This window comes from Lathyrus oleraceus, chromosome 4, assembly GCF_024323335.1.
Source record: "Lathyrus oleraceus cultivar Zhongwan6 chromosome 4, CAAS_Psat_ZW6_1.0, whole genome shotgun sequence".
Classification (NCBI taxonomy): domain Eukaryota; kingdom Viridiplantae; phylum Streptophyta; class Magnoliopsida; order Fabales; family Fabaceae; genus Lathyrus; species Lathyrus oleraceus.
This window is the reverse complement of record NC_066582.1, coordinates 133,337,727-133,354,567: the sequence shown is the minus strand read 5'-3', so window position 1 is coordinate 133,354,567 and position 16,841 is coordinate 133,337,727.

The window sequence follows — 16,841 nt, the reverse complement described above, 5'->3', positions numbered from 1 at the left end:
ACAGACAACCACATGTCTGGTGACATTCGTGAACGACGCTGCTTCGACCCACTTGGTGAAATAGTCGATGGCAACAAGGATGAAGCGATGCCCATTGGAAGCAGTCGGCTCAATCTTTCCAATCATGTCAATGCCCCACATAGCAAACGGCCACGGCGAATTCATCACATTCAGAGGATTTGGCGGCACATGCACCTTATCAGCATAAATCTGGCATTTATGACACTTCTGAGCATATTTGAAGCAATCTGATTCCATGGTCATCCAATAATAACCCGCTCTCAACAATTTCTTAGCCATTGCATGTCCGCCGGTATGAGTACCGAAGGAACCTTCATGAACTTCCTGCATTAACATGTCCGCTTCGTGTCTGTCCACGCATCTGAGCAAAACCATGTCGAAGTTCCTCTTATACAGCACATCGTCTTTGTTCAAGAAGAAACTGCCTGCCAATCTTCTCAAAGTCTTTCTGTCGTTGTTGGATACCCCTGCAGGGTACTCTTGATTCTTCAGAAAGCACTTGATATCGTGATACCAGGGCTTGTCATCGACTACCAGTTCAGCGGCAAACACATATGCGGCCCTATCAAGGCGCATAACATCGATCCTGGGAGCATGGTTCCAACGAATTACCTTGATCATGGAGGATAGAGTAGCAAGTGCGTCTGCCATCTGGTTCTCATCACGAGGTATATGATACAATTTTACTGTTGTGAAGAAAGTCAACAGTCTTCTCGTGTAATCTCTGTAGGGGACCAGAGTGGGCTGGAGAGTATTCCAATCACCATTCACTTGATTGATCACCAGAGCTGAATCTCCGAAGATGTCTAGAGTCTTGATTCTCAGATCAATGGCTTGCTCAATACCCAAGATACAGGCCTCGTACTCAGCTTCATTATTTGTGCACTCAAAAGTCAAACGAGCGGTGAAAGGTATGTGGGCACCTTTCGGAGTTGTAATGACAACACCAATTCCACTTCCTCTGGCGTTGACAGCCCCATCAAACAACAAAGTCCACTTTTCGTTTGGGTCAGGTCCCTCCTCAACAACTGGCTCTTCACAGTCTTTCATCTTGAGGAACATGATGTCTTCATCTGGAAAATCAAACTTCATCGGCTCATAATCATCAATCGGCTGCTGAGCAAGATAGTCCGACAGAATACTCCCTTTGATGGCTTTCTGGGATGTATACTGGATATCGTACTCTGTCAGTACCATTTGCCAACGAGCCACCCTTCCGGTGAGAGCTGGCTTCTCGAATATGTATTTGACTGGATCCATCTTAGAAATCAACAAGGTAGTATGGTTCAACATATACTGCCTCAGTCGGCGAGCAGCCCAGGCCAAAGCACAACAAGTTTTCTCAAGCTGCGAATATTTGATTTCACAGTCAGTAAACTTTTTGCTAAGGTAGTATATGGCATGCTCTTTTCGACCAGACTCGTCATGTTGTCCCAATACACACCCCATCGAGTTCTCAGTCACTGACAGGTACATTATCAGAGGTCTCCCAGGAACTGGAGGTATAAGGATTAGAGGTTTCTGTAGATACTCTTTTATCTTCTCGAAAGCCCTTTGACAATCTTCATTCCACCTGATAGCCTGATCTTTCCTCAGCAATTTGAAAATTGGCTCACACGTGGTTGTTAGGTGAGAGATGAACCTTGCAATGTAGTTCAACCTCCCTAAGAAACTACGAACTTGCTTCTCTGTTCTTGGCTCTGGCATTTCCTGTATCGCTTTTACTTTGTCGGGATCCACCTCAATCCCTTTTCCGCTAACAATAAAACCCAGCAATTTTCCCGATCTCACCCCGAAAGTGCACTTGTTCGGATTAAGTCTCAGTTTGAATTTCCTTAACCGTTCAAACAATTTCTGCAGATTCACCAAATGTTCTTCTTCTGTCTGAGATTTGGCAATCATATCGTCCACATAAACCTCGATTTCATGATGAATCATATCATGGAACAGAGTCACCATAGCTCGTTGATATGTTGCTCCGGCATTTTTCAGACCAAACGGCATCACCTTGTAGCAGAAGGTGCCCCATGGGGTTATGAAAGTTGTCTTTTCCATGTCCTCTGGTGCCATCTTGATTTGGTTATAGCCAGAAAAGCCATCCATGAAGGAGAATACCGAGAACTGAGGTGTATTATCTACCAAAACGTCGATGTGAGGTAATGGAAAATCATCTTTAGGGCTAGCTCTGTTCAGATCCCGGTAGTCGACACACATCCGTACCTTTCCATCCTTCTTAGGTACTGGGACGATGTTTGCAACCCATGGCGGATAATTGGTGACTGCTAGAAACATGCATCCAACTGCTTTTGCACTTCTTCCTTTATCTTGACAGCCATCTCTGGTCTTGTTCTTCCGAGCTTCTGCTTGACCGGAGGACAACCTTCTTTGAGAGGCAAATGGTGTACCACGATGTCTGTGTCCAGCCCAGGCATGTCCTGATAAGACCAGGCGAAGATGTCAACGTATTCTTGCAGCAATTCAATCAACCCCTTCTTCACATTGTCTTCTAAAGCAGCCCCTATCTTGATTTCTCTCTTGGCGTCCTCGGTGCCGAGATTAATCACTTCAACAGACTCTTGATGCGGTTGAATAACCCTTTCCTCTTGTTTTAATAACCTGGTAAGCTCTTCAGGGAGTTCACAGTCTTCATCATCCTCTTCTTCAGCTTGAAAGATTGGATTTTCAAAGTCGAAGCGAGCCGTAGCAGAAACGTTATCAATAGGATCCGGTGATGTGCATCTGCATGAGTGATGGTATGTGCTTATGAGTGTGAACAAGAAGTGAAAACTAAACAAAACATTGCCATTTTTTTATTTTGAAAAACTGCAAAAATAGAAAGACAGGGAACGAAATATTTGAATGCAAAAATACGTCCTTTATTTATGATAAAAATGCAAGTGTCACATAGATGAGCCCTACAATGAGTCATTACGCCCTGGGTGGAACGTAAGACTTGGATATGCATGAATAAACAAAGAAAATTACTCTTCAAGAAGAGTGACTTGGATAATCTCTTCAGAAGACCAATTGTTGATGACTTCACCCGGGATCCTCGGACGCACCCAGTTGTCAATGTCACAATCACTATCCCCATCTTCTTCGTTGACCGCAGAGACCTGGCCATATTGAATGATGCCAGCACTGGAGAAAGTGATCGGCCCCTGAAGTGTTGTAGAAGTCAAAACTGGCTGATACCCAATCCCGGACTTATCTTCTTTCATTGGTAATTCCAACAGACGCCCCCAACCGGGAGCAACACCTGAATCCACCACGGCCCGTGCCTGCTTAAAGGATGAGATAGAGGCACCCGCCTTAACCTCTTCCACCGGAGCTGCATCCTTGACTTGAACTGACTCAAAGGCCTGACACAGAGTCTCATGAATTTCACCTTCTACTTCTACATACTTGAATGTAGACAGATTATTGACCAGGATGTCCTCCTCACCACAGACGGTGATAATTCGTCCATTGACCGGAAACTTAATCTTCTGATGTAGAGTTGAAGAGACTGCCCCAGCATTATGGATCCAAGGACGACCCAGCAGGCAACTGTAGGAAGGACTGATATCCATCACGTAGAAGACAGTGTTGAAGGTTTGTGATCCAATCAGAATTGGCAACTCTACCTCTCCAAACACCGATCTCTTAGAACCATCGAAGGCTCTCACAATAAGATCTGAAGGTTTCAAGACCAGATCCTCTACTTCTAACCTCGACAGGGCTCTCTTGGGTAGCACATTGAGAGAGGAGCCTGTATCCACCAGAACATGCGATAGCACGGTGTCTCTGCATTCCATCGAGATGTGTAGAGCCTTGTTATGATTGCGTCCGGCTGGTGTCAAGTCAGAATCGGTAAAACCCAACCCGTTGCTTGCATGCACATTGGCGACGATCCCTTCTAGTTGGTTTACCGAGATTTCTTGAGGTACATATGCAGCATTAAGAACCTTCAGAAGTGCCTCCCTGTGTGCCTCCGAACACAACAGGAGGGAGAGAATGGATATCTTGGACGGAGTCTGAATCAACTGATCGACTACCTTGTAGTCGCTTTTCTTTATGATTCTCAGAAGCTCGTCCACATCCTTTGCAAAAGTGGGCTCAGAACCATCCTGGGGTGCAGAGGTACCCTCAATCACGACTTGCTTGCCTTTGGTTTTCGCCACGGCATCAGCATTATTAGCTTGGGTAACCGGTGGTGAGAACAATCTACCACTCCTGGTGAATCGGCCGATTCCACCGACATTATCCACTGCGGGACCGTCAAGTTCAGGCTTCTGACCCTCTTCTACTTTCAGTGGCCGTTCCACCCTATGATCGTGCGTATACATGCTCCCCCCATAATGCCACGGAATGGCCCTTTCACTGGTGAAAGGTAAAGGACCAGGGGTTGTGATGATCATAGTAGATCGTCGCACTGGTAGCACGGGTTGTGCTTCTGGCACACTGATCTGATTAGTTGGGTAGAAAATAGTGATAGTAGCAATATCACAATCGTACTCGGAAATCTCATTCAGTAAAGTGCAAGCATCCGAAACATCGGGAATAAATACATCATCATGGATTACAGAATCAGTAGGAACAACATCTACGAATTCATCAGTAGCATCTTCAAACCCTTCTTCCTCAACCCCTTCCACAAACTCTTGGACAGACAAATCTTCAACCTGGAGGATACCCTTGTCGAGCAAGGCCTGGATACCCTGTTGTAGCTTCAAACAACCTCCACTCTGAGTGGCACAATCCAAACAACCCTTCCCACAACCGGGGAAAACATCGGCCTTCAGCAAGCATCCTTTGATATCCAACAATGGAGTCTTCAACTTCAACACATCCTTAATGGACTTGGCTTTTCCCTCTATCATGTTAACGTTCGCACCACCATGCTGGGGCATGGGATTGTTAACGACATTCGGAGCCGGTGCGAGGTCGATGGCCTTTGAATCTACGAGGTCCTGAACTACGTGCTTAAAAGCTTTGCAGTTCTCAATATTGTGGCCAGGTGCCCCAGAGTGGAAGCTACACCTAGCGTTGGCGTCGTAACCCACCGGAAGTCTACCAACAGGAGGAGCCAGAGTGCGCAGTTGCACAAGTTGTAGTTGTTGAAGACTAGAAAGCAACTGAGCGTACGACATTGGAAGGGTGTCGAAACGCCGGTCCATCATCCTTTGCCTCTGTTGATAAGCGGGTCTGTTACCCGGTTGCTGCTGCTGTTGATACTGAGCTGGTTGACGCTGCGGTTGTTGTTGTTGTAGTGGTGCTGCAGCTGGAATGGTCACAGCCGCAACATACGGTTGTTGACGATAATTCTGAAAGTTATTCCTCCGGTTATCCCTGTTCTGATAAGAAGATATGGCATTTGCATCCCCTTCTCTCCTCTTCTGTCCCTGAATGAACGACTTCTTCACCTCTGATGAGGATCCACCTCCACTCTGGCTCTTATAGGTCTTTAGGTAATTCTCCACCCTTTCTCCAGTAGAGACCACATCAGCAAAGTTGGAAGCATTGCAACCTACCAGACGCTCCAAGTAAGGTCCGGGCAGAGTGTTCATGAACATGTTGGCCATTTCCTTTTCCAACATCGGAGGCTGAACACGGGAAGCTGTCTCCCTCCAGCGATGAGCGTACTCCCTGAAGCACTCATTGCCTTTAAGAGACAGATTTTGAAGTTGAGTTCTGTCCGGAGCCATGTCTGCATTATACTGATACTGCTTCACGAAAGCCTCTGCCAAATCCCTCCAGCAACGGATGTGGGCTCTGTCCAGCCTCATATACCATTCCAAGGATGCCCCAGCCAGGCTGTCCTGGAAGAAATACATAAGTAGCTTCTCGTCATCAGAGTATGCAACCATTTTATGGAAATAGGCTTGCACATGAGTTTTGGGGCAAGAGCTGCCATTGTATTTGTCAAAGACCGGGACTTTGAATTTCGGTGGCACTCTCACACCTGGGACCAGCCCCAAGTCAGCAACATCTACTCCCAGAGGATTCTGTCCTTCCACTGCTTTCAACCTCTCTTCCAATCTTCTAAACATGGGGTCCATGCCAAAGTCTTCCTGAAGCAAGGAGAACTGATCATCCTGACCATCCTGAATAGGTTGTTGATCTAGGTTGACATGCGGGATCGGGACAGGCCCCGGTCCATTGGGACCATTAGCCTCTCCAGCTGGAGGATCAGCCAACGTCTCCGGTTGAGTAATAGGGGGATCCCTCTGCACCAACAATCTAAGCTCCTGCTGTCCTTGAGCCACCCCTTGAACCAAATCCATGAATTGATTCATGCGAATCTTCATCTCGGCGAGCTCTGCTTGTAGGCTCTCCATCGCTCTCTGTTGATTCCTTCGGGTACCGTATCGGTGAATGCCTGAGTCAGCTATCCTGCTAGTGGGACACCAAACAATATGAGAACACTGCAGCGGTACCTGTTATGCAAGATATGACAATGAATATGTAAATGCAATGCCATGTTTATCAAATCCAAAAGGTATTCTACCCCTTTGATTCCAGTCTCACATCAGGCGAATAGTGCAAGAAGACTGAGTCATGGATAAACTTCTGAGATCAAGATGCAACAAAGGGAAACCAACATACAAATGAGTTCCAGGAAAGGGGCCTTAGCCAAAAGTACATCAAAAGAGGATCCCCACAACAAGCCTGTGGGTTATCACTACACAGCAACAAAACAAAAGTAAGGGAGGAACATAAACCAGGAAATCAGCCTCCTGTATACAACCCATAAGGACTGCTCCTCACTTCATCCAGTAATGCCACCGTGTCGGGATGATCTGGAGATTCTGTCAAATGCCGGATAAGCAGATTCCTCTTGTGAATGATCCCATCCAGTTCGTTGATGTGCTCTCTGTAGTAATTCCCATCATCTTCTCCGAATACCTCTTCAAGTCTGGATTTCTTCAAACCTGCCAACACCTTGAGTTCTTCAATCTGTCCTCGAGCCTCACTGAGTTGATCTGTGATGTAGCCATTAGTAGAACGGGCGCACAGAAGCTCATTGTTCTTCCCCTTCAGCAAAGTCGTCAATTTCTCTATCTGACCAGTCAGTTCGGCTACTGTCTCCTCCTCCTTTGCCTTCCGAGAAGTTGAAAATGCATCCCATTGCTCCTGCCACCCAGCTAATTTACCATGAGCATCTACTAACTGCTGCTTGACTCGCCTCAACTCAGAACTGGATGATCTCAAGACTTCGTCTGTCTTCCTGAAGAAGTCCACCTCCACAGCAAATTTCCTCTCTGCTTCCTTTTGCATTCTGACGGCTTCCCCCTTCTGGTATTCTGCCTCATGGAATTGATGCATACAGTCTTGCAACTTCTCGCTTAACTCTGAGTTCTCGGCTTGAAGTCCCTCCATGGCACTCTTCAACTTGTCGTACTCCTCTCGGCTCACCATTGTTGACTGCTCAGGAGTAGGTGGATACAAAGGTTCTTCAATAGGGAACGGCAGACCAAACTCTTCGACTCTTCCTTGAAGCCATTCTTCATACCGAGGGTAAGTTCTACAATCTCCTTTTCCAAGGACGGTTCTTCCTCTCTTGATTACCTTGAGCCAGGCCTCAGCTGCCTTACGGGATACCGTCAAATCAGGCGAAGAATGGAAAAACAGAGATTCTTCCACATCCTTTTCCAAAGGCGGAGTTCTTAAAGCATACCCAAACTGTCTGACTGCTAGAGAAGGATTATAGTTGATTCCTCCTCTTCTTCCTACCAACGGAACATTTGGGAAGTTCCCACAACTATGAATAATATCTGCCCGAAGCAAGCTCCGGTCGGACCACCAAGAAATATCTTCAGCTCTCAACCCCATCAATCTCTTCGACCAACTCAACGAGTCCTTGACATTAACGAACACTCCTGATTTGGGTAGGTGGGAACTGAACCACTTATGAAACAAAGGCGCATAACAATTCAACAATCCCCCTTTTCTATTCTTATTTCTGTGGTGCACTGAATGAAAGAAATCTCCTAGCAAGGTCGGTACTGGATTTCTCAACACGAAGAGGCGTATTGCGTCCATGTCCACAAATTTGGCAACATTAGGGAACAAGACAATCCCGTACACACAAAGAGCCAACACAGCATTGAAACCCCTCTGGTTACCGTCTTCCAGCTTCTTCTTTGCTTCTCCCAGTAAGAAACTCAGATGAAAACCACTAACTTCTCCCTTCTGACACATATTAGCCTTCCAGACTGATTCCTCCAAATATGTGGTTGAAGCAACCATGCTGAGATCGGGCAGAAACTCAGAACTGTAGAACAATAACTGTGACCTGATAGGAACTCTGAGAAAACTGGAAATATCCTCCAGAGTAGGGACCAAAATATAATCCGGGAAAGTGAAACATCTTAGTGGAGGGTCATAGAACTGTAGCAGTGTGAATAGAGCGTCATGTTGATCTTTGGAAAGAACCGTGACGAAACTTAGAATCAGACCGTAATCCTCTCGAAATCCTTCTAGAGAACTAGGATCCATTAACTGCATCAACTGTTGGATGGGCTCCAGACAGACCACCGGAAACTTGTAGGCGACAAGTCTCTTTCTGCCAATATCCATCTTAAGAGAACCAGAAAAACTCCGACTGGAATCAAGAAGAAGATTTAAACCCTCTTGAAATGGATAAACATGTGTTAAATGATATGAATGCAAATGATGTGATGATGTGAATGCAATGCAGTGGCATGTCAATCAGGATTGCTGTATCTGCTTGAACATCTGTCGGGTTACACTGTCTGAAGAGAAAACCACTGAGGAATATAATACAAGATCAAAGCTCTGCTCCAGAAAACCGGGTTGGTTGGAGGTTAAGGTTTCCTGAATTTAGCCCGCCCCTCACTGGTAGGTTCTAAGAACAGAAGTTCGTCAACTTCAGCCCTTTAGTCGCGAATAATACGTTTACCACTGAAGGTTTGGCATTATTACGGGATAAAAGACCTCCACTGACTCCCCTCAACAGGACATCCTAAAGCAAGTTCCCAGTCTCGGGGTCCTCGGATTGATCAGCGAGAATGCGCCCACCAGAGCTAACATAATCATGTCTCGGAGGAGAGGCCTCGACTGAGTTCTCGGGAAATGGTCACCAGAGTCGACGATTTCTAAAGGAAACATCATGTCGTTACGGAACATCCGTAGGACATAATATATCCAAAAGAAACCTCGTCTGGGTGTGGTTCTTCACGAACGACTTAACGTAGCAACATGCCACGCAAGTCTCATGATCATCCACTCTAAAACCTGTGTGTACACTCAAGCCTGGGTAATGGGCTTATCTCTCGTAGAACATCCCATCCCAACAAACAAACAACAGCTCCAACAGATACAGCAGATGAATGCAAGTAAGTAAGTAAATAAATGTACAAAAGCATGAACACCCAATGAACCAGAAATCAAAAAAGCTAGGAGGGACTCGCGTAGGGAAGATGGACCAGCAAGAGGTCAACTTCTTAATTCCCCAGCAGAGTCGCCAGCTGTCGCAACCTGAAAAATACAGTGCGCGAAAAAAACAACCGGCGAAAGAAAAGGGCAGGAGAGTCGCCACCGTGCGTTATTTATCCCAAAGGAGGGAAAGGAAACGCTCGAAGTAAACCTGGAAAAAGGAAAGGAAAGGATAAGGTCTTGCAACCAAATCTTGGGTTCGGAAGTCGGTTATGCGAAGGGAAGGTATTAGCACCCCTACGCATCCATAGTACTCTACGGGATCCACTTTTGTAGTTCTTGTCTAAAGGGTGTGTGTTTATCTAATGTGTTATTTACTAAAAAGGTTAAGAGAAATGACTCGCGTGGGTGTCGCATCCACTGCATACGTATCTCATATGAATATGAGAATCAGAGTCTTCGTAGCTCGGCTGACCTATGGGTTAGGGGGATGTGTGCTCGCTAAGACATCGCGTCTTATGCCTACGTATCTCATCTGGAATGAGAATCAGAGCAAGCCGTAGTTCAGCTAACTACGGGGTTATGAATTGGGTTTTGGACGAATAACGTTACTACGCAATCTACCGGATGCTCGACCTTTGGAGACTAACTCGCCTGTAGTAGAAGGAGATAACGTGTTGCTTTGGGTTTGAGGGTTTGTTTGCGTTGTAGGAACGCACATGCAAAAAGGAAGTCCTAGGCGAAGGAACAGTGCTACCTTAATTGGCATGCAAACGGGAGACTATCCGAAGCCTCGTGTCCTATGGGGAAGCGATCACACCACACAAAACATGTATCTTAAAGTAAAATGCCACCAAGGGGCTCAAACATTGCCTCCTATCGAGGTCTTCCAGCTAAGAAAGCGATAAAGTACGAGAAAGGGAAAAAATTTACCACACGGATAAAAATCCGAAGTTGCAGCAATTAAAGGATTAGCGACCCTGAGATCTCTTCAGCTGATGAGAGAGGCCGATCGAACGGCGCGGCTGGATTTGCAAAGCTCTGTTAGGGTTTGCGTGAGGCGGAGGCAAAAGAGTGTGTGAATCGGAGTGAACTTCTCAGAGCTGCCTGAAGATTGTTGCAGAGTAGTTCCTAGGTCTCCTTCTCTCAAAATCTTTCTCCAGTGAATCTCCCAGTGTAACTCCAAGTGTCTTTTCCTCTACTGAAACTTCAGTATTTATAGACTGATTTCGTGGGTAGTGGGCTCAAATGAGGGCAACTCAAGCCCAAAATCTTTCTGATATTTTCTGAAATGCGCGCCCTTCGCCTAGCGAAGGATCTGCTCGCCTAGCGAGCATGGCAGTACTCTTCGCTAGGCGAAGGATCTGCTCGCCTAGCGAGCATGACAGCTCAGCATCAGATTCTTGCTTCTTCCAGCCTGGCGATTTGCACGGTGAATAGGCCCCATCTGGCCCTGTTGGTAGTACCTTAAGTCTTTTCCTTGTGTTGACTGATCGTCTAAGTAGAACCCACAAAGTGTCCTGGATGATGTCCGAGCTTCTTGGAGCTAATTCCGATTGACATGATGCAATGTGGTATGAAATGCTAAATGACCTAAAAAGTGAATGCATGAATGAGGAGGGCAAATTTTGGGGTGTTACAGGGACCGACACAATATTTGCGACCCAAGGTGGATAATTAGTGACAGCGAGGAAGCCAACATCCAACTGCTTCTGAACCTCTTCTTTAATTTTCATTGCCATCTCAGGTCGGGTTCTGCACAATTTCTGCTTCACTGGAGGACAATCTGCTCTCAATGGTAGCTTGTGCACAACGATATCGGTATCCAACCCTGGCATATCTTGATAAGACCAGGCGAAGATATCAACATACTCTTTCAACAATGCTACCATTCTGCTCTTGACACTTTCCTCCAAAGCAGCCCCAACTTTCACTTCCTTTCTGACCTCGTCAGTACCCAGATTCACAATCTCAACTTGCTCCTCGTGCGGCTGAATCACCTTCTCCTCTTGTTTTAACAACCTGGCTAATTCCTTCGGCAGTTCACAATCTTCTTCTTCTTCTTCTTCGGCATGATAGATCGGATTGTCGAAGTCATATGAGGGTGTAACAGGATTGTTATCAATGAGATCCGGAGAAAGATCGCATCTGCATGAATGTTGATTCATGCATTGCTTTAGAACCGGAGCGAAACAAATTGAAAAGGAAAATGAAAACATTGCCATTTTTATTTTTGTTTTTAAACTGCAAAAATAAATGAAAAACAGGGAACACCGCTTTTAATTGAAAAACATCCTTTTATTTATGATGCAAATTTTGCAAAATGAAACATGAGGTGGCCCTTACAATGAACCATTACGTTTCGGGCAAAACGTATGGCTTCCATGCAAATAAAATTGAAAAACAGAAAATATTACTCTTCAAGTAGAGTGACAGTGATGATCTTTTCGGCCTTCCAGTTCTGGACTCCCATCCCTGGTACGCACGACTTTATCCATTGATCTATCTCACAGTCACTGTCAACTTCTTCACTCACCATACAGATGTGATATGGATCCAGCATTCCAGCACTGGTGAATGTGAAAGATGGACGACGTCCTCTGCCTTGTCCAGACGAGCCTCGGCCCGGCTAATAACCCACTCCGAATCTATCCTTCTTGGCGGCGATGTCCATCATCTTCCCCCAACCAGGAACCTCTCCATTCTTCACCACCTCAATGGCCTGTTTGTACAAAGAAATGGACGGCTTCTCCTCTTCTTTGGCAAAAAGAGCATTCTCCACCTTGACGGTTTTGAATGCTTGACTCGGTGTTTCCCATATTTCACCGTCCATTTCAACATACTTGAACGATGACAAGTGGCTGACGAAGATATCCTCCTCTCCGCAGACTGTGACGACCTGCCCGTCCCAGATATACTTCAGTTTCTGGTGCAAAGTCGAAGTTACTGCCCCAGCAGCATGAATCCATGGTCTACCCAACAGGCAACTGTAGGCTGGTTGAATATCCATGACATAGAATACGGACTTAAACACCTCAGGCCCGATCTTCACCGGGAGCTCTACTTCCCCAAACACTGCCCTTTTCGAACCATCAAAGGCTCTCACCATCAGGTCAGTGGGCGTCAAGATCAACCCTTCACAGTTCAGCTTCGCCAGGGCTTTCTTCGGCAACACATTTAAAGAGGAGCCGGTATCAACCAACACGTGCGAAAGCACGGATCCTTTACACTCCATAGCAATGTGTAAAGCCCGATTATGATTCCTCCCATCCACAGTTAGATCAAAATCGGTGAAACCCAGCCCATGACTGGCATTGACATTAGACACCACCGTCTCCAACTGATTGATTGTGATCTCTTGGGGAACATAGGCTCTTTTCAATATCTTCAGCAAAGCCTCTCTATGCCCCTCGGAGCTCAACAACAACGACAAGATTGAGATCTTGGATGGGGGTCTGCTGCAAATGGTCAACAAGCTTGTACTCTGACTTCTTGATGATTCTTAGAAATTCTTCAGCTTCATCATCAAGTTCTTTCTCCGACCCACAAGACGCCGGTGTCACCACAGGAGTACCTTCGCTCACCACTTGCTTCCCTCTTGCCCTGGCTAAATCCTCGGCCTTTTCTCTCTTTTCTTTTTCTCCATCCCCACTCCTCAAAGAGTCCGGTGCGAACAACCTTCCACTGCGAGTGAAACCACTAGGTCCGGCATTATCCACCTTTGAAACGGTAGTTTCACCAGCAGTCTGATCCTCCAACTTCTCCCCATTACAATATACTTCCCCACCATAATGCCACGGCACGACATCATCTTTGTCATAAGGAATTGGCCCAGGTACCGTGATAGTAACTGGGGCCGCATCTGCCAGCGTTGACAAATCAACCGGGTCGAAATAGATGGTTATGGTGGAGACATCCTCCTTTCCCAAATCAATCCTTTCAAACCTGAGGCTTCCCTCATCCATCAGCCTCTTGACAACCTCCCTCAAGAGTACACACCCATCGGGAGTAACAGTGCACGCAGCACAACAGTTATCACAACCCGGGAAGACCCCATTCTTCAACAACTGACGCTTGACCTCAGCCAACGGAGCCTTCAACTGGTCTATACTCATCAGCCCCACTGTTCTTCCACCTTCAGAAATTGCATTCACCCCCATTTGACCATGCGCGGGCATGGGATTAGCGTTAACATTTGGAGATGGTGCAAAATTGATTGCCTTAGAATCCACCAAGTCCTGGACCACATACTTAAAAGCTTTACAATTTTCTACATTGTGTCCAGGGGCACCCGAGTGAAATTCACATTTGGCGTTCTCATCAAAATTGGGAGGCCTCTGATCAGGTCTCAACGGAGCCAACGTTCTCAGCTGGACCAACCCCAAATCCTTCAGCTTCTTCAACAGGAATGAATAGGTCACAGGTGGTCTATCAAATTGACGATCATTCATTCGCCCTCGCACCTGATACCCAGCCCTCTGCGGTCTTTGTTGAAACGGTTGTCGTTGTTGTTGCGGTTGTTGCTGCTGTTGTTGTGCAGGCTGATTATCAGCAGGAATGGTTACCGCAGCAGTGTGCTGGTAGTAACGATCCCTACTCTTCCCTCTTTGGGTATACACTGCACTTGTATCACCTTCCTTCTTCCTCTGACCATTTCCAAAGGGCTTCTTCGATCCAGATGACGAAGCATTACCCTGTATCTTCCCCAGCTTCAACCAACTTTCAATCCTTTCTCCAGCCACTACAATATCAGCAAAGTTGGTAACCGGGCATCGAACCATCCTTTCTGCAAATGTCCCCTGAAGGGTACCCATAAACAGATCTGACATTTCTCTATCCACCAACGGAGGTTGGACCCTGGCAGCCAGCTCCCTCCATCTCTGCGCATACTCTTTAAACCCCTCATTAGACTTCTGAGACATACCCTGCAGTTGGGTACGGCTAGGAGCCATATCAGCATTGAACTGGTACTGTTTAAAGAACGCATCTCCAAGATCTTGCCAGCTTTTAATGTTAGAAGACTTCAGCTTGGTGTACCACTCCAAGGATCCTCCAGACAGACTGTCCTGGAAGAAGTACATCCACAGCTTCTGGTCCATTGTATAAGCAGATATTTTACGGACAAAAGCCTGGAGGTGAGTTTCTGGGCAAGAACTCCCATTATACTTGTCAAACGCATGCGCTTTGAACTTTTGCGGGATCACAATCCCCTCAACCAACCCCATATTTGACATGTTTACAAATCCCGGAGTAGCATGGCTTTCTAAGGCCCTTATCTTCTCCGCCAGCACCTGAATTTCTTTATTTGGCGGTTGGACACCATATTGGCCAAATTGCTCATTAAGCATGGAGAACTGATCATCTTCTCTGTCTTCCTCTCTATCCTCCTCAACCCCGAAGAAAGGAGGAAACAAACTGTCCTTTAGATTATTACCCATCGGACCCGGTCTACCGCCTGTGGCAACACCAAAACCACCCCCATTATTAGTCACTACACCAACAGTTGTCCTCTTTCCCAGATCTCCTCCATCCCTGGAACCACCAAGGCCATGGTTGGAGACACCCTCCAAATTGACACCACTGTTAGCAGCCGAAGCCCGCTCGAGCTTCTCCACTTTATCAGCAAGTGCCTTTTGCCCCACGGCAAACCCTTGCATGACATTGATCAATTCGTTCATCTTCTCCTTCAGCTCGAGAAAATCTGCGTTGGGTAGATCCATCATCCTGGGTGTGTTGCGTCTGGTAAAGTTTCTGTGTGGACGGGTTGTGTGCAAGGGAATGATTCTACGCGCACGAGCAATGATTCCTGTGACAAGCAAGCACGTTAGAAACTGACACCTGCAAAATAGAAGACAAGTTATTATGATTCATGCATGAATGCAATGTCTACCATATGAGGAACACTCTGTCTTTCGATCCTGGCCTCATCGAGACAGAGAATAATTCGGCAGCAATATTCTGACATTCATCATCTGGTTTTGACATACAGTGCAGCGAACTATGATTTAGCAAAGATACCACCCAACCATGTGCGTGTTGTGCGAGTGCATACTGTAAGACCCCAATTTTGGGCCCTAAGATCCCTCATGGCCCATATCATATCATATCATAACCTCAAGGATCAATGCATGCCTTTGCTTTCCTTCTAGTGGATAGTTTGCCTTGTGGGTTTGTTTCTTGATCACCAAGCATACTCTGCATTTGTATATTCTTGCTTTCATATGTTTATCATTCAAAAAATACAAAAATATTGTCAGTCTAACCTTGTTGCTTGCAGTTGAAGCAATCATCAGCAATTAGGTCAAAGTCAGTCATTGATCAGTCAAAGCAATGGATGATGGCCATTCTTGTGGAATTTGGGCATCATGATCAATAATCAAAGGTTCATACATCTTGAGACATCATTTGAAGTCAAGTTCTCAAGGAATTAGGGTTTGGAATTCATCAGAAGAAGTCCAGTCACTCAAAACCCTAGAAAAGTCAACAGACAGTCAAACTTGGTCAACTGTTGATTTAATCAAGATTTGATGGATAGAATTGATCTGGAGGAGTTCATTCATGCTCATATAAGCCTCATCTATCATGTTCAACCTCATCATGGAAGAAAATCAAGTCAAATCAGAAATTTTCCAGAAATAGAAAGTGGACCTGTAATTTCAACTGCCAAAAATGGAAACTTCTTGATCTTAAACTTACATCATGATACAAGCTTCAAATGAATTTTTGCCCAACATGAAAGTTGAAGATCTTGTCTTCCCATTTTCAAAAAGTCCAAGAACATCAAAATCCCATGTGTGGTTGTCAAGATATGATCAAATCATTTTCACCAAATTTTGAACTTCAAAGGGCCATATCTCTCAAACCATAAGGCCAAATTTGGTGGGGTTTTTTCCTACAAACCACATTTTTCATCCTCTTTCCAAAAATATAAACTTCATGACCTAAAACCTTACCATTCAAAATGGCATTTTTGGACCTTTTGCATTTAAAATCAAAGTTTGACCAAACTTTGACTTTTTGATTTATGGACTTTTTCATCATTTTGCCAATTGGGAAATGTTTTAAACCATATTTGAAACTTGCTCAAAGCTTAAAACCATCATCATACCACCATTTTCCCATCATTTTGAATCAAAATGCAAAATGGACAAAATTGGCAATTGGCTTCATTTGAACAAACCAAAGTACAGCAGGTCTGCAGCACACAAAAACAGCCTTAGCAAATGTCATGAACAACCATTTTCACAAGCCCACTCGACCATGAACACACCCTCCATTCCACTTTGGTACAAATTAGCAAAATTGCAAATCATATCATTTAGCATAAACCAGCTTAACACATCATTAAAGGACCAAAAACAGACCATATTTAAACTTCATTTCTGCATTTCCAACCCTAGTTTTTGCAGCAGCCACAACCAGAAAACCTCACTCTCTCA